General features: G+C 34.8%; 1 protein-coding gene across 1 annotated transcript in view; it reads left to right on the top strand.

The window, feature by feature from the left end:
* Positions 1–9761, top strand: part of LOC127843785 (uncharacterized) — a 38624-nt gene extending 28863 nt beyond the window's left edge. The window contains exons 3-4 of the transcript XR_008032337.1: positions 5549–5758; positions 9241–9761. The gene's annotated coding sequence lies outside the window, so the exon portion shown is untranslated. The remainder of the gene's footprint in view (positions 1–5548; positions 5759–9240) is intronic.
* Positions 9762–10787: the final 1026 nt, after the last annotated feature.

Below are 10787 nucleotides of genomic sequence, written 5' to 3'. Positions count from 1 at the left end.
TATATAAATGTGGCCTTATGTTTGTTCAATAATTGATACAAATTCAGAAAATCAAATGTATCTTTATCCCATGACCGTTTATCATTCAATAACATTGCAATTGCATCGTGTTGATGTTTCGTAAAGATTGATCGCACATGCACCGTCCATGCTTCCGCATTTAAAGACGATATATATCGAGTAAACACAAAATCAGTTTTATGCAATATAGTTTTGTGAATGTATTGTTTAATTTTACTTCATTTTATAAAACTTTGCAAGTAATACATGATTTTAAATAACAACCCATAAGCTTTCGTGTTAAATTCCGGTTTTTATACGTCAGCAAATTGAAACTGAAAGTCCCAGAAGATAACATGATAAAACAAATGCCCGTCGTTAACAGATAGCATAATACTATCTTAACCTGTTTTTTTCAAATCAGGTTTAAAAATGTCACAATTTCATATAATGTTTACAAAACTTGTTATCTTTGCCATAAAGATCCGACGTCATTTTAATAAGAACTATCAAACACTTTATGTACATAGTGAAATACAGTTGATAAATCAAGAAAATTCCCTCAGGAGGATAGATCGGTTACTGTTTCCATACATACATCGGGCGTGCTAAATATCGAGCGCGCGTGCCGTGCCAGTCTCTATAACTCCTAAGACCATTAGAAGTCTTATCTATAGATATATTCGAATATTTTGTGCTTTAAATTAAAACTGAAACGTGACAGATTTCATTTCTGTTCTAACATGAATCATTTTATACCATGTCTTCCCATTGAAGCGAACAGTAACATGAGACATTGAAATTATAAGACAATTCTTTTTCCATCGATGGCGCAATATGATTTTTTCTTTAAGCGGTTATAATCAAGGGACTGGATCCATATTGATATGATGTCTGTTTTTGTTTTTCTTATATGGTACTCGCTGAGCTTAATACAAATTATTTCAGTTTAGTTAAAATTACATAACTTTTAAAAAAGTGAAAGAAGCTTGTATTTTTCGTCTGTTATACCAAACCTTTTTAAGACTATTCTTACCGTATCATAAAATTGCCTCTATCATTTTATTAACGGTTCGGGAGAAAGCATGTATATTTTGTACTCACATTTAATTAAAAATATTCGTGCATATATTGTGTGGTAATTATTATTTTATTAATGCATGTAATACCAATCACGAGACTTATATAACGCTTATTGTCAGTTGTTAAAGACTTGATGCTTTTATTCGAGAATGGTTTTTAATACTACTGATATAATATCAAAGTTGTTGTTCACGGTTCTGAATGCATAATTATTACATTTCTTCGCTTCAGACATCGTTTCGGTTGATGCTTACGTGCATTTTTTTCTCCAGGTTATTTAACGAAAGAACATTTATTCAAAACAGTCAGTGGCGTCCTTTTTGGAAGTTTTAGCTGCCCTGTGCAAACTGAAGTGACAATCTCTAAACAATTACTTGGAAAAACAAATGCCTGCACTCAAAGGCGGCTGAAAGCATAAACACATTCGAATTTCAAGATAACAAAATCTAAACAGGATGTTTTGCATTTTCTTTTCAAAACGAGCCGTGTTACTCCGGGAAATTATTGCTCTTTGATACAATTCAAGAAGTGGGTATAAAGGTCTTTGCGATACCATAATACCCAATGCCGCATTGAAAAATATGAAGATTTCAATCTGGGTGGTTTTCGGAATATTACACGGCTGTTGTTCAGTGCACGGTATGTGTTGTACTTTGGTTTATTGAAATGGGTTACTTAGTTGGTTAATTAAACATTAATTATTATTCAAACTTGAACCAAGCTTATGATAATGTGACATCAATGTGATTTAATAGGGCATATAGAGTCTTAATTTCAACGTTTAAAACAAGATGCGAAAATTAAAAAAGAACGTTTACTTAAAAAAATATATTTAAATGAATATTTATAATAACGTAAAATGTTAGTTTTTGTTAAATGTTTATGCACGATTCAATTATTTCAATGTAAATCGTTGCACACTCGTGTATATTAGATATAAACATGTGCTATAAGTCAGGGATTATTTAAATAATTCTTTAGCAGCATTTTGCTCAAATAGAGTGAGCTATCTACAGTTTTACCAGCTTCACAAAAAATGCACTTAACGTTGTTTCGTGCGAAGTGAATCAATTTACTGTCACTCCGTTCACCATTAGTAAGTACTGTCTATTTCGAAAGAGTGCTTTTCTCTGTTGATATAAATGCAATTAAGCGATTTAGAATATGTTTTTTTTTTAGTTGCTTACTATATCTTACCTGTGTCTTGTCTGTGTCTGTCCCCTTTTGGCGCATTTGATCGGCGATTAGGAAAACCATTTGAGGTGTGTTCAAATTGTTGACATATCTATTTAGATGCTATTTCAAATACCAGAACATCTCATGTTGCATTAATACAAGCGTTTCTCAATCACGATACATGAATTGAAAGTTATTCGTTTTATAATGGGTTTCTTATTTGATATTAACCAATTGATGCCGAGCGTCTAGAAAAAGGCCTTGGCAAACAGCGAAGACCCGGATGAGACGCCGCATGATGCGGCGTCTCATCAGGGTCTGCGCTGTTTGCTTGATATAATTTTTTTACGAAATATATTAAATATAGAAATAGATATACTAAATATCCATTATTTTTTAATAAATTGATCCAATTTAGAAAGATGGGAGAGTCAACTAGGCATAAATGGGTTAAAAAACAACTAGTGTCGATTTATTGAAATCACAATGCAGCTGTGTTATTAGATTGAAATTATTACAAAAAGCGGGAAATATGTCATACATATAAATAACTGATTGAAGTGATTGATTATGTTTAGGGTAAACATTAGAAAGGAAACGAAGCTAAAACATACTTTTTTCCTTTCGCAGCACATCCGAACGTGTTTTAAGCGACTTTCTCTCCGGAATTTGATGCTTATGTATGACAACTAAGGATTCAGTATATATTTCTGAACTAATCAAGATGCAATATGGCTTCGGATGGCTTTCAAAAACGAATTTAGTAACAATATCGAGTCCGTCATATTCTGCTCCTTTTTCAAGTTAGGGCTAAACTGATTGCGAGCACTGGAGTCATATTTTCCACCGATAGCTTCTATATTATACGTATTTCTTCCGGTTTCTGGCGCTATCGAAAACATTCCTACGATTGGAGAAATCGACCAAGCCGAACAAATCTTTTGAGATACGGAGGTAAAGAGTCGCGGAAAGATAACACAATTGTTCTTAAAAAAGTTCAAGTGCAGTGTTTCGCGCTAAGCATTTAAGTTACTGAATCTAACCTGCGGGCATTTTGTTTATTCAGATACGTGACACTGGACGTTTGTACATTCTAACCACTTACAAAATGCTGACACTTATACAAATATAAACCCAATACAATAAATATAGGATCTGGCACGAGTTGTCATATCATACCATATTTTATTAAAGGGGCCTTTTCACAGATTTTGGCATTTTTTTAACTTATTCATTAAATGCTTTATATTGATAAATGTAAACATTGGATCATAAAAGCTCCAGTAAAAAATCAAGAAAAAAATTAAAAAAAGGAAAAGAACATTGCCCGGAGCAGGTTACGAACCAGTGACCCCTGGAGTCCTGCCAGAGTCCTGAAGTAAAAACGCTTTAGCCTACTGAGCTATTCCGCCGAGTACACATTCTTGACGTATTTTATACCTTATATAAGCAATCTTCGTAGTTTCACAAAATTTAACGACAAAAACAGAACTCTCCAAATTATTCAATCGTTTCGCGTTGCAACGCTTTATAATTTTTAGGTTTTAAAATCGTCAAAAGATGCATATAATGGCTATATTAGAGCATGGTTAATGTTCAGTATTACTGTTTCCTCACAAATATTATAACTAAAACGAAAACTTACGAATCTGAAACAACTTTTTTCAATTTTGTCAATTTACCAAAGCGTGAAAAGATCCCTTTAAACGAGTTCAGGAATTTTGTTAGTAAGCGAGCCGTTGGCGAGCTTACTAACGAATATCCTGGACGAGTTTCATAAAATATGGTATGATATGACAACGAGTGTCAGATCTTTTTATCACATGCTTTTAAATGAGCAAATTAAATAAATATTTACGCAAACATAGTGATAAATCCCGAATGTTGTTTACATTTCGTGACGTAATTTGACGTTGCAACGTCATTTCAGCAAAATAACAAAATGTGATTGGTCAATAAACAAAAACTTAGCCAATGAAAACGCTTAAAAATGTTGTCTTACACATGTGTAACATACACAAATATGTAATGGTTGTATTACATTGGAAACAGGGTATAGCATGTGATAAAATAAATTGTCATTTTAGTCATTAATTTATTAAATCATTTTACAGTGATAAACTATACTAAAAAACATAATATGTAAATAAGTTGTATGTCAAATTCAAAATTATTAGCTACCATCGTGTATTGTGGCATGCACATACCAAAATAAAGTCGAGACAAGATTACTTGAAAGTTGATCGTTTTTAACGAATACTTAGATGCTTTTAATGTTAAGCAATCTGATATAAAGTATGGTATTGACCGAACCATAAGGGTCAATTATTATATTCAATAACTATATATGTGTGTCCTTTTTGAGAATTTTAATCTTTGTAATCTTTGTTTAATAGGATTTATGATTGCGCAACCCACGTTATAAAAGCACAGAAAACACAGGCCAGATTAGTCATATTCAAATGCTTTATTTTTGGCCTATCAGATCGACCGTCAATATTTTGATTTTGGTCTAAATACCTTAATACGGCGCAGACGCGTTTTCCCATGATAGCAAAATGTTGAATTCTACAAAGCTGATGCTGTTCATTGCATATGGCAAATGTTTACATGATTAACTTGCAAACACCTTCTTTACCTTCTATCAATAGTTTGAAAAACATGAATTAATCGATTATATGAATTAAATTTTTCATACAACAAATATTTACAAACAATAAATAAGATAGCATGATACTTCTTATGCAAATTTTGTTATTGCCGTGTCGGTCTCTCTTTCTGTTTTTCAGTCCGTCTATTTGTCTTCAAAAATCTGAATTTCCAAGAAGAATATAATACAAACATAACTAGAAATGTGTCTCATGGACACGGATGGCACTGCTATTTGTCACTGGGGCCAGGCATTAGTGTCACGAAACATACATAGTGTGAACAGTTAGAACACATTCACATGTCAGTTTTTTTAAACTGTTGCTACACATTAAGACTAGTTCATAGGTGTGCCATACAAAAAATAAATGTGTAACGATTATTGCGACAGGATTGTGTGGGATTGAAGGTTTTTCTTTCTTTCAACCTGAACCAAAACATAGCATTGATGTTATAATATACAAAATGTATTTAGACAATTTAATGGCGTGTTTTAAAATAACTTTAAAGTAGATTTATTCTATAAATAACAACTTGAACGTGTAATGTGTGAATAATTTTTGAGGTGGTTAATATTTTTCCTGAATAGTTTTATAATACATAATTTCTTCGTCTACAAATATAATTGTATGTTTTTCAGCCGACTGCCCTTTGTGCATGCATGTTGCATACAAGGTAACGAATGTTCCACCGGGATGGATACAGACACTTCGTGAGGGTTTATCATTTGTTGAAAAATTGAACACCTGTGCAAGAAACGAAATGTTGACCCCGAAGTGTACACAAGGCTATGTGTGTTCTGGATACTACTTTCTATATACTGCCAAGGGACTGAAGAATGTAAATCCAGGTAAGACACTAGATAAAACACACTTTTAATCGTTAAGTTTGGGTACGTAAACCTTCAATTGGTTGATCTATGAAGGGAACGAAATGAAATTACAGATTTTCAGTTTTAGAACATTCAAGGATCATGACAACTGTGTGAGGCGATTTCTTGTTTTATAAAACCTGACCTATTTTAGGATATAAGGCTCCTACAACATGAAAATGCTGTTTCAATATTCGAGTATAAAGCGTGTAATTTATTCATGCAATTTAAATTGGAACAAATCGTATGCAATAACGTTTACGTTATTTCATATCTTGAACACCGCATGCATGCTTCGATATTTATTACAATGTTCAAACCTTCGTACCTTACCATCATCGCCTTAGTGCATAAATAAATAATGAAAAACAAACTGCGTATACTTCATCAAACATTATTGAATGTAAAATAACATGTAAATAATCGTATCATTTAATAATTGGATACATTTATTAAAACTTAAGTTTGAGAACAAACACATTTTATGCTTCAACATGTATTCCTCATAAATATCGTCAGTCTTTTAGGTCATAAAATAAAATGCTAAGATTTAAATCAGGTCAACTAAGAGTTGTGTTTTATACTGGTTACTGGTAGACCAAGGTTTGCCGATTGTAACACAAAATAATAATTACAAACAAGAACCAGCTTTGTTGCAACTGTTTTTCGATTGATACAATTTCATCTGATATATGTTTTAATTGTATGACGCTTCATGACAATAATACAGTCACGCCTTTTGGACCAAATATCATGCTGTGCAATATTTGTATTTATTTGTACATAATTTAATGCCTCGGTCACACTGTCACGAATCAGGGCTACGAATGAGCTACGATTGAATCGGCTACGAATGACTACGAAATTGTCAAAATTCGTAGGCCGCTACGATTTCAGTACGGAGCACAACGATGTGAGTACGGATTTCGACGAATCTACCATCAAAATGTTGGAAACCGAACAAGGAAAGGTACAGACTGCTACTGATTGACGCGATTTAGTACGGAGCGCCACGAATCGGTACGATCAAACTAGGAATCCGCTACGGTCTGGTACGATTAAGTACGATGCTACGCGAATCAGTACGATCTAACTACGGACCCGCTACGTTCTAGTACGGGCAAGTACGAACTAGAACGGTCCGCTACGAAGCAGTGGAAATTGCGACGGACTGGTACGGACAGGTAGGAACGAACTACGATTGAACACAGCGCCCACAGCCTCTTGTATTGTCATACACAAAATGCCTCAAATAGAAGAGAACGTGCAAGCGGCAGCAACAGCGCGTAACAGAAATAATGGAATCAGCCGTGTCTGGGGAAGAGTCTTTGTGGCAGAAAAGACATTAAGCATCGGAATCGCTGAGCGAAAATACCAAAAGCATTCTCCACAACTCTCCTGGCTCTAGAAGAGCGATAGTTTAAAATTCGCTCGTCCTTCCCAAAGCCTCGTCGTGAGAATGGCTTCATGAGCAATGTCCTCATGGGAAATGCGATCCAATATTTACCCATATGATTTGGTAATCGACGTCCACCAGGGCCATCAGCACAACAGAATAGTAATAAGTTTAGCCACCGTTCTTGGGACATTGTATGGCTACATGATTTCCATCTAGAGCTCAAATGGCGTGTGGAAATTGCCATTTATCCGCGATCGGCTATGGCCTTCCACTCCTCAGGCTCAGTAGGAGTCTGGATAACACCCTTAGCACATCAATGTACGGTAACTGCCCCCCCCCCCCCCCCTGTGGCCAAGAACCTTAAGGTAATTGCCAACTTCAAATCTGGATTGATGGACTGTCTGAACCAGGTGTGGTTCTTCGTGATCCTGGGACCAACGACCTATAATAGCTCATGGAATATATCAGGCCCGATTCTGATGAAGTTTCTAAATGCCGCCGGATCTTCAGCCATCAGCTCGGCCATCATTGTATTAGGCGAGAGCGGGTCTTCTTAAAAGCCAGTCTCTTATCCACCACCTCATTTTTCTTCGCTGATCTGATAAAGTATGTAATTATTGATGTAGAAATATACATTATGCTTAGGAAAGTATGATTAATTTTGTATTTTATTATGTTGGCTATTAATTTAACAAGTATTACATTACGTAAAAATTAGAGCAAGATTCAAAAGGCATATGAGGCAGACACTTACCTGCAAATAAAAAAAATGTATTACTAGTAAGTTCAAATTCTAATATTTTCTAAATACGTAGCTTTTAGCACAAAGCTATACTAGTTATACGATATTGAATCATTATTACCTCTGCGCGTATCGTCAAGCAGCTCGACTACGGCCTCTGCATTTTGTCGCATATCAATATCCAAGTGTAACAAATTTATCGCAAACGCTGGCGGTTCCTGATTGTTTACTCAACAAATGCATGTACGGTTGTTTTTATTTCAATGATGTATTTCATAATTTCAATGATGTATTTCAGTAGCAATTTATTGTAGTGGACCGTACATGTCCGTACTGTTTCGTGCTGAAATGAAGTACATCGTACAAGATCGTGCAAAGTCCTGAATATCCGTAGTACAACGTACAGGAACCGTGGCTTTCCGTAGTATATCCGTGGAATAATCGTAGCTAATACGTAGCGTAACCGTACCGCTCCGTAGTTCTTCGTATCAATCCGTAGAAGTCATTGAAAATCTTTGGGCCAACGAAAAGGTACGGACGACGTTACGAACTAGTACGGATCACTACGGTTTAGTACGGACTGCTACGGATACGCTACGGTCGATAAATTCGTAGCAATTTTTTGAACATGTTCAACATTTGTCAAGAGTCGCTACGGACATCCAAAAACTACTACGACTGATCACGGATCAAGTACGGGGAGCCACGGTTCAGTAAGTATAGCTACGAACTGTGCCGAAAAGTATTCGTAGCTCGTTCGTAGCTCTGATTCGTGACAGTGTGACCGAGGCATAATATATAATGCCTTACATCAGTATGCTTCTTTTTTGCCTTTATCATCGTCCATTAGTATGGTGTATTTAAAAAAGATATATCTGGCTGATAAAATATTAAAGTGCCTACGAAGCTCTAGTTGTTTAAGCCTTTGTAGTAAACGCAAAAAGAAAAAAAATCCGAGAAGCCAATTAATCGTTTAGCCAATATGCCAGTTTGTCATAATATTTACCCTTTTCACGCAAAAAGGCATAATATTTGAATATGAAATCATCAAACAAACTCGCTAAAATGTTCAGTATAATATACAAAAGTATAGACTATTGAAGGTCAGTTTACATTATAGCTACTTTTAAGTCAGACGTTAAAAAACTTCAGCCGTCGGTTTCGGCTCGATCCACATCTTGGGACTTACTAATCGGTCACTGTATGAAAGGAGGCCGCCCGTTGCCTCAACTTTTTGTTATATAACTTCCAATTAAAGTTCCAAATAATAACGGGATTGTTTTATGCCAAAACATTTTATGTTTATATTTGTTAAAACAGATATCGAAATGTCATTAGAAATGATAACTCGCGGGTGTGAGAGCCCACATACAAACATCGGTTGCAGTCCTCTACAAGGCACGATTAATTCATAATACCAGGGGTTCAATATGCTCCTGAACGTGTACGAGCACGTCAGCATAAAAGAAAAGAAGTGCACCAGCGAGCAGCCGACTGAGTTCAACCTGGCCATTCCCGAGAGTAAGATCACGACCGAATCTGGAAACACTGCAAAGAATAGCGCTTCCTATGTTTCTACAGTTTTAGAGTACACATTTTTCAATGGACTTTTTCTGATACTGTGTCTTTACTGAATTCTTTCATGAGTTACACATTCGATCGATTATTGCTGATTCGTTATTTGGATACATTATTTAACTCATAGATTTTTCAAATATTGGCGTGTAGTTTTCAAATGATAATTTTCATTGAAAACTCGCATCTGGCATTGTTAATACAATATATTTCATGCAGTGAATTGAAGATGTGTGTACGGAATAAATAAATATATATTTAATCAGTGCTTATTGTTGTTGTGTTCTTTTACCACACGTTCCCGCCAAAATTAGATGAAAAAATCATCTACCTACATGAAACGAAAAAGTAGTTTTATAAAACCAAATCCGCTTAGTGTAAAAAAAATTCATTCTGTTTTGTTTTTCATAAAAAATGAACACGCGCGCAATAATGCATGTAATTAGCTTTTCAAACTTGTTTGCAAAAATTAATTGTTCCGGTCAGTTTTCTAAGCACTCTGACACAACTTCAAAACTGCAGAACAAATAAATTCTTACGCGACTGTGTTTACCAAAGACACTTAAGGTTGTCATCGTTATCTGTACACACATTTATGCGCTCGCACAATTTGGTTGTCGATTGTATCCATCGTCTACGTCTCATAAGAGCTTATATGAATTTCAGGGCTACACAGTTACAGCAATATATAAAAGAATTGTATATGCATAGTGGCCATCGACTGCTTTACGTGAATAGTCAAATTTAATTGCCTTTAAGTAGTGCTATCGAGTATCGAACAATATCGTGGGTAAGTTGTTATAACCATGTTTAATTAGGACGTGCTGTTTATTAAATTAATTAGATACTTAAATGCCCTATTAATACGAGTCTAAATGCTATATTGGGATTCAAGTGCGGTTTTTCAATCAATCAAATTTTCATACAGTTTATATCTCATTATATCACAATACAGATAATATAATTAAGATTTCGAAAGGCTCATTGAATACTCATCTTAAACTAACAAATCACATATGATATGCTTCCTTTGAGATTTCGGGATAAACAACACGCACACTTTCATAAACTGTTTTCATTAAATAGGACTACCTTATGATTTAATCAGTTTATCCCGACAGAAGGATATTATTGTGACAAAAATGTGTACGTTAGATAGCGTTTCGAAATCCATGCTAATCATGCAGCTTTTATTAAATTTTAATAGGTATTGTTCAGTTTAAGCGCGTATTAGCTCACGAGAGCCTATTTTCACCTCGATAACTTGATCTGAAATGTTAGTTAATATTCCT

Source organism: Dreissena polymorpha, chromosome 9 (genome assembly GCF_020536995.1).
Source record: "Dreissena polymorpha isolate Duluth1 chromosome 9, UMN_Dpol_1.0, whole genome shotgun sequence".
In the NCBI taxonomy this organism is placed as follows: Eukaryota; Metazoa; Mollusca; class Bivalvia; order Myida; family Dreissenidae; genus Dreissena; species Dreissena polymorpha.
This window is presented reverse-complemented; position numbering and strand designations above follow the sequence as displayed.